The 7,860-nt window shown below is 36.7% G+C and overlaps 1 protein-coding gene across 1 annotated transcript in view; it reads left to right on the top strand.

The window, feature by feature from the left end:
* LOC126474244 (uncharacterized) overlaps positions 1 to 437 on the top strand; it is a 23,703-nt gene extending 23,266 nt beyond the window's left edge. The window contains exon 2 of the mRNA XM_050101707.1: positions 1 to 437. This exon is cut by the window's left edge and continues 669 nt beyond it. The gene's annotated coding sequence lies outside the window, so the exon portion shown is untranslated.
* The last annotated feature ends 7,423 nt before the right edge of the window (positions 438 to 7,860 follow it).

Raw genomic sequence — 7,860 nt, 5'->3', positions numbered from 1 at the left:
AACAAAGTATGGCATACATTAAAGGTCACTCTAAACTCTTCATTATGTAATACAGCCTCCATTTGAAGTCTGCTACTGTATAAAGGCCTCCTCTAGACTTCTCTGTGCTTTACTGTCTTCACTGACATACATGTGTGGTCTTAGATGTATTCTAAATTTATGAATTTATAAAAATGTAGCCCTGATGATACAGTCGATTGATGAATTGTATTTAGGATATTTTTGTGCAACAAGGGAATATATATTGTTCTTGTTCTGATAGTGTGTGTTGCCTCTTATGCTTGTTGCCAGTAACCTGAAGACCTGCCTGCTGCCAGTGTTGGTGGTATATTGATTGGCAAAATATGCATTTAAACAGATCCTTTTATCATTAATCCAAAGGTTGTAAGAATGAGAATGATTAATGCTGAAGGCATTACAATTGACAAAATAAAGGAATTCTGGTGTGAAATTCATGTAATCTCTCTCTAAATCTCATGCCCTTTTCCTTGATGTTGGTTATCACCAATTAATGTAAAGTCTATTAGTAATCAGAAAGAGGTTCACTTTAATTGTTGTCATGCTTTACACATTACAAATTATATTTTGTACACTGGACTCTCACTAATCCGGCCCTCAGTAGGCCAGCCCCTCAGTAATCTGGCACACATACAAAAACACGTGCACAAGAATTATCATTTGCAAAAATGCTTAGTTAAACAATATTTTGTATACTGTATTTCAAATTGTAGCTTTCTTTACAGTTTCAGAAACATGTCTCATAAAAGGAAACACGTTACACTGGACCTCAAGCAGAAGCTCGAAATTTTAGGTAAGTTAAATCGAGGTTCTTCACAGAAAGCCATTGCTGACGAGTTCAATGTTGGACAAGCAATTATTTATGACATCAAAAAGAAAGAAGATGTTATTCGACACTACTGAGCACAAATGGATAGTGAGTTGGGAAAACGGAAGGTTATACAAAAGAGTGAGATTGATGAACTGGATGTAGCTCTTTATAGATGGTTCATACAACAACACAGTAAAGGAACTTCAGTCATTGGCCAGATTATAAAGGAGAAAGCAGCTGCATTTAACAGACAACTTGGTAGTAGTAACTTTTTTGCAGTGAGCAGTTTGGCTATCAAACTGGAAAAAACAACATGGCATTTGACAGCTGACAATCACCATGGAAAGTGGCTTAGCTAATAAGGATGCTGATGATTTTGTAAGCAAGACAGAAGATAAAAGAGGAAGAAGATTTACTTGCTGATGACTTGTATAATGCTGATGAAACAGGACTCTTTTACAAGATACTTCCTTCAAAAACATAAGCTGCCAAGGACGAGAAGGAAGCTTGCAAGCAACAGAAACAGCGCGTAATATTAATGGCATATTGTAATGCAAATGGGTGTCATAAACTACCGCTTATGGTGACTGGAAAGTCCCAACATCCACATTGTTTTTAACACACAAACATAAATACTCTACCACTGCAGTATTGCGATCAGAAGAAAGTGTGGATGGACAGACAAATATTTTCTCAGTGGTTCCATGGAACGTTTGTACCAGCAGTGAGAAAAGAGCTAAAGAAGAAAAAGCTTCCACTGAAAGCTATTGATATAGTTGACAATGCTGCCAGTCATCCTCCAGACGTTTCTCTAAAGTCCGACGGTATGCAAGCACTCTTTCTCCCATGCAATGTGACAGTCCTAATTCACCCCATGGACCAGGGAATTTTGGAATCAATTAAACCTCATTATCGACATTCACTTCCTGTCTCCTTGCTGAACAAAAGTGAAAACGACTAGCGAGACTATGCTGAAGACATGGAAAGCAATTAACATATGTGATGTTTTTCAAGTAGCTGAAGCATAGGATAAAGTGGAGAGTGCTACCATATGAAGAGCTGGAGAAGATTGTGGCCATCCATTGATGCTGAATTGGATCCAATAGTGAGTGACAATGATGGGCCAATCAATTTGGAACTATCAATTACTTTTTTACACTGACATGTTCCACATCCTTCCAGGAGGAGAAGAAATCAATGATGAAGCTGTTACTAAGTTGCTGAATGAGGAAAATATAATATGGACCAAACTTGTAACAGATGAATAAATAATCAAAAGCATGCAAGAAAGTAATGATCAATGTGATGAAGAAAAGGACACATGAGGAAAGAGCATGAAGATTTCTCACACTTCTGGTGCTGAAGCTGCCGAGGTATTCCTGGAGTACATTATTCAACAACCAGATACATGCAGTACCGATGTAATGTTTGTAAAGTGGTTGTGTGATAAAGCATGCCATTATCGTGTATCATCATTGCGACAGTTAAAAATTAGGGACATGTTTCATAGTGAATGACTTGACTGTATAATTATGTACAGTATACACTCAAAGATGAAGTTTTCTTTGAAAATTAGTGTATCTTTGGATTTAATAAAGTATATGCTCTGTTTTTTAAAATTGTATACTTCTGTTTAATAAAGTATAGTACACTATATCCCCTATGTTTTCAAAATAAAAAACAAAATAAATGAATAAAAAAAATTTCACACACTCAATAATCAAGCACTTCTGCTAATCTGGCACACATATTGGCCAGGAATGGCCAGATTAGAGAGAGTCTAGTGTACTCCCAGGACATGAGAAACTGGTTATCCTTTCTATTAGCACATGATCACATGATGATAAGCCCTTTTCTTTTTTTTTTTTTTTAAAAAAAAAAAAAAAAAAAAAAACATGGGAAGCTAGTCATCCTTCCTACTAGCAGAAGGGGAAAAGGCAACTTTGTTTAAATAACTTTGCCAAAACTATAAATATTTTTGTTTGGGAAATGTGATCATGTGATCCTCTGCCAACATATTTTTTTAAATTTCTGATCCCAAAAGCTACAGATTCAATTATGATTTCAAATTTCTCTATCTGTTAACCATCTTCCAGCTGTATGTTTGGATGTCTGGTGACTATAAACACCAATCAAGATCAGCAATTCTAATTGGCCTTGTTAAGTGAACTATGCAGTCTTTGCAGTACTCATCAGTACTGAATGTCTGCCTACCACCCACAGAGCAATGGCATCCTTGAAAACAGTATTCATACTTTGAAAACAGTATATACATTGAAAACAGTATTCATGTGCTACAGAGGCCAATAGACTGATGCCGTGAAGCCCTGCCATGGTTGTGGTTGCTGTCAGGTGTGTGCCTGGCACACAACTGTGATTTAGGGGCTTCTCTAGCAGTGAACCTATATCACATAACATTCTTCTTACTAGCTGATTTTGTGCTTCAATAACTTTCTGTCACAGTCACAGTTCTATCCAACCACATCACATGTGTGAAATGCCACATGTTAAAAAGTCATTTCTGAAAGTATGTATTTGGAATGGTGCCCTATTTGGAATTGAAATGTGGATGATCGACGTAACAGACAAGAAGAGAATGAAAATTATTGAAACGTGATCTTACAGAAGAGTGCTATAGATTAGATGGCTAGATTGGGTATCCAGTGAAGAGGTAATGAACTGAGTTAGAAAGAAAATATCTTTATGATATAACTTGAGTAAAAGATGGCATAGGTTGACAGTACACGTCCTGAGGCATCAAGAAATACATGTTTGGTAATAGAAAGAGGTATGAGGGGCAAACTTTGCTGAGAGGACCATGGCATAATGACAGTAAGCAAGTTTAAATGGATGCAGTTGCAGTGGTTAAGGAGACATCAAGAGACTTGCATAGGATATACTACTGCGGAGAGCTGAATCAAACCAGTATTTAGACTGAAGACCACAACACCATCAACAACAAACTTTTTCTGTATTGGTAGAATTAAAGGGATTTGTAAAATGAGTGATGGTTATTTGCGTATTGTGTGGATCATGATTGCAAACCCTCATCACACAATGTGGAATGACTCTGTTTTACAATTGTAGTACATCTTCTCAGCAGAAAATGTGGCAACATGCTGATCATTTTCATTACCTCATATGCTTCTTTTTCTATGATTTATATTGAACTATGTTCTCTCTCTCTCTCTCTCTCTCTCTCTCTCTCTCTCTGTGTCCCTCTCCCTCTTCACACCTCTGCCCTCCTCCCCCCCTCACCCCTCTTTCTCTTAAACACATTCACACCCACACACACACATTCATTTTACTACATATTTAGGAATTCTTCTATAGAGTATAAGTAGTTACTATGCAGATACTAGTTCAGTTTGTGTTTCAAGTTCATATTATTTCCATTAAATACCATACTTCACTAGGTACATGGTCCAAGTTTTTTTATGGCTGAATACTTCACTCTTTTCTGTGTCATACTAAAGTTGACTGATGGATGGAGTAAATCATTTCTCCTTTTAGTATCATTTTTGTGAAAGTGTGCCTTGTTTTCAATCTGTGATTTACTGATGACCACAAAGGTCATGTTGGAGTAAATGTACTATGAAGTTGTCAGCATGCCTCTCTGTTTAAAGAGCTACCTGCAAGAGGATTTGGTATGGATGTCACTATACTAGTATTCTCTCAAACCTCCTCCCCCTATACTGGTAATTTAAAGAGACACACAAAGAACAAGCGTTATGTCTGACATGATGCTATTTTCATTACAAACATGTAAATTCTCAGATGTGGGCAGTAAACAAAAATGAACACAGGCAACCAATCACTAGACATTTCACTAGCTTTCATATGAGCTGCATGTTGAGTGGGCATGCATGTGCATGCCAGCACAGCACTCACACACACACACACACACACACACAAACACACACACACGTTTGGAAAGGGTATGTTTGAGTCTATGTATCTATCTATGCTTACTGGAAGGTTGTGTAACTTCCAATAATGTAATAATATAATGTATGTATACATTAGGGTTTTCATATATCCCAATTTTTTAGAAACAGTCCTGTGGTTTCCAAACATATTTTGAAACAGTGAAATGTTCCAGATCTTCATCTTATAGGGTACACCTCCCCTTTTTTCCATACTGATCCTGTAGCATAATTTATTTCAGAAAACTGGGTAAATTTTCCATGTTTCATTTCAGTTCCTCCATGAGTTTAAGAAGCGTTAGCATTACTCTTCATTCCATCTTAAAATTAAGCTGTAACTTGAGGGTGCAGTGGTCCTGTCAACAATGGGACGTGTTTGGATTTCAGTATCCAGTTGCAGCACTACCATTGTTTGTGTATATTATGTGATATGTTACAGTTTAATACATAGAGAGATTCAGTACTTTCAGCTATGCTTTTTATAAATGGTAATGCATTGTTTTGTATGTAAGAACAATGTGAACAGTAAATTGTTGCAAGATTTTTCATTTGTAAAGTATAGGGTGAGAATCTTGATAGTACAGTTTATGGGCAATACTTAGCATTTGACATTCTGGAAGGACCAATGTTTATAACCATTGTGAAACCAAACACACAGGAAGTTGCTGTTCAAAATAAACTATCAAGACTTAAAATTGATAGCTACTTATCAGTGAAAACAGTCCCTTTTCGCCTGTACAGTCCCTTTACATCTTTACAGCAATTGTTATTCTATATTAAAAATGATATCTGTGTACAGGTAGTGCTGAATGGTTTACTTGGCCTGGTAGATCACAGGCTGCTGTAGTTGACAAGAAGATGAGGACAAACTACTTGCAACACAAGAGATACATCTGCATTTCAATTAGGTTCTTTAATTGTTATTTGTACCGATAAAAGTATCACAGATCTTGTCACAATGCTACTCCATCAAATACAGTTCAAAACATAAAGTCTTGCCACTTCAAACCTGTGTGTGAAGGATGTGTTATTAAAACTTCATATATAAAGATAAAGAATGAAGAAAATAAGACTGTAACAAATACTGTCACGTTTCCACTTAACAGGGACTTAAAAATATATGTAATATTAACATAAAAATATTTTTCACAGTATAGTACATGCTAACTTAAGTCTCCTTATGTCTGTATAGCAACAGTTGAAACTGTTACTCTATATTAAAAAATTATGTCTGTGTACAGGCAGTGCTGAATGGTTTACATGGCCTGGTAGATCACAGGCTGCTCCAGTCGACAGTAAAAGGGCCATTCACATGTCCAGTTTGTCTTCAAATTTACCGTTGCTCATGATCTCTATGGCACCATCAACATTATGAGTTTAACATGCCAGCTCATTTCCAATGCCCATTATGTTCATACAGAGCCAAACATGAGTGTAGTCTAAAGCTTTATCTTAACAAGAAACATCACATGCCTTCAGAAAATACCATTGATGTGAACTACTTGCAGAAGTAATCTGATATCTATAATATTTTGAAAATTCTGTACTTTCTTTTTCCTGAGAGAATTTTCTGAAATACGTTGTGCAGTTGTTATTGGAATTAAAATAATGCATTTTACATAAATTTCATAAAGGCAATAGTCCTGCAGTGGATAGGTTTTTATATATGTACAGCAGGGTCCCACTACTCCGAACCCTGGTAATCCAATCGTTCAGTTAATTTAAACATGAAAAATGTTAGTCTAAGTATGGAAAACTGTGCAGTAAACTGCTGTAGATACACACTATTTTAATTTACACAGTACAGTAAACATGTATTAGAAAAATTGACAAGAAAACATTAGGTTTAAACAAGGCATAAAAATGAAATAAAAGCTGTCAAACTTACTAAAATAGAGCAGTCATTTTATCCCTACTTTTTAGATGACAAAAACTCAGTCATTGTTTTTTACATAATGAAGACAATCTGTTATATGATGAATAGTGATGCCATTGTCTCACAAACATCAAAGCAGCAGGCGTAGCAGTGGGCTGTTGCATAAAAAGGGCGAGATCAAGGGCTTCTGCTGCATCACTGTGTGGCACCAGCTCTCCTTTGTTGCTTTCAGGCTCATTGTCACTTCTGTCACAGCAGTCCACTTTTTCCTGGTCTTGAGTAACAACAGCAACTAAATCAGCATCAGTAAGGTTCTCCACACATGCCCCATCTGCTGCCATCCACTCATCTATGTTTCCTTCACTAACTTCTTCACATCCAGGGACTGTCTGTATCATTTGTAGCAGATTTACCTCTTCTTTTCAACTAAGTTTTCCTGAAATTCAAGAGATGTCAACAGTTTTCTCCACGATTTTCACGGAGTATTTTCTGAAATATTCTGCCATGCCTCAGCGGCCCAATAAACAACATCCTTCACATTGGTCATTTTTATTTTGTCCACAAAAGGAATGCTATCATCTTGGATCAGAATTCTTAAAAATTGTTTTCTGTAAATCAGTTTTAATGTTTGCATGATGCCCTGGTCCACTGGCTGTAGAAGTGGTGTAACATTCGGTGACAAAAACTTCACCACAATTTCTCCATCACATAATTCCTCAGTGGTGAGGTGAGATGGTGCATTATCAATCAAAAAGATTGCACAGGGAGATAAATGATTTTCCTTAGAAAACCGTGGAACAGAGGGAACAAACTGGCCATGAAACCATTCTTTGCTTTTTTCTGGTTGCGATAATATATGAGCAGGGACTGTTGCAATTTTTAAAAGCTCTGGGCCTAGCAGATTTGGTGATCAGCATTAGAGGCAGCTTGTGATTAGCAGCAGCATTGCTGCACGCTAATGAAGTCACACAATCTTTGCACATTTTAAAACCATGGGCATGGTCTTCTGCTTTTGATGCCAGGCTTTTTGTTGGCAATGCCCTAAAATTAAAGCCAGTCTCATCGGTGTTATAAATTTGTTGGGTAGAATATTTCCCCTCTCTTATGATTTTTTCAAACTCACCCAAGTATTCCTTCGCTGCATCATGGTCAGAAGAAAACTTCTCTTCAGTAACTGTTAGCTGATGGATTCCATGACATTTTTTGAATCTGTCCAACCAACCCATACT

This window comes from Schistocerca serialis, chromosome 4 (assembly GCF_023864345.2).
Source record: "Schistocerca serialis cubense isolate TAMUIC-IGC-003099 chromosome 4, iqSchSeri2.2, whole genome shotgun sequence".
In the NCBI taxonomy this organism is placed as follows: domain Eukaryota; kingdom Metazoa; phylum Arthropoda; class Insecta; order Orthoptera; family Acrididae; genus Schistocerca; species Schistocerca serialis.
The sequence above is the reverse complement of the archived record's forward strand: the minus strand, read 5'-3'. Positions and strand labels throughout refer to the sequence as shown.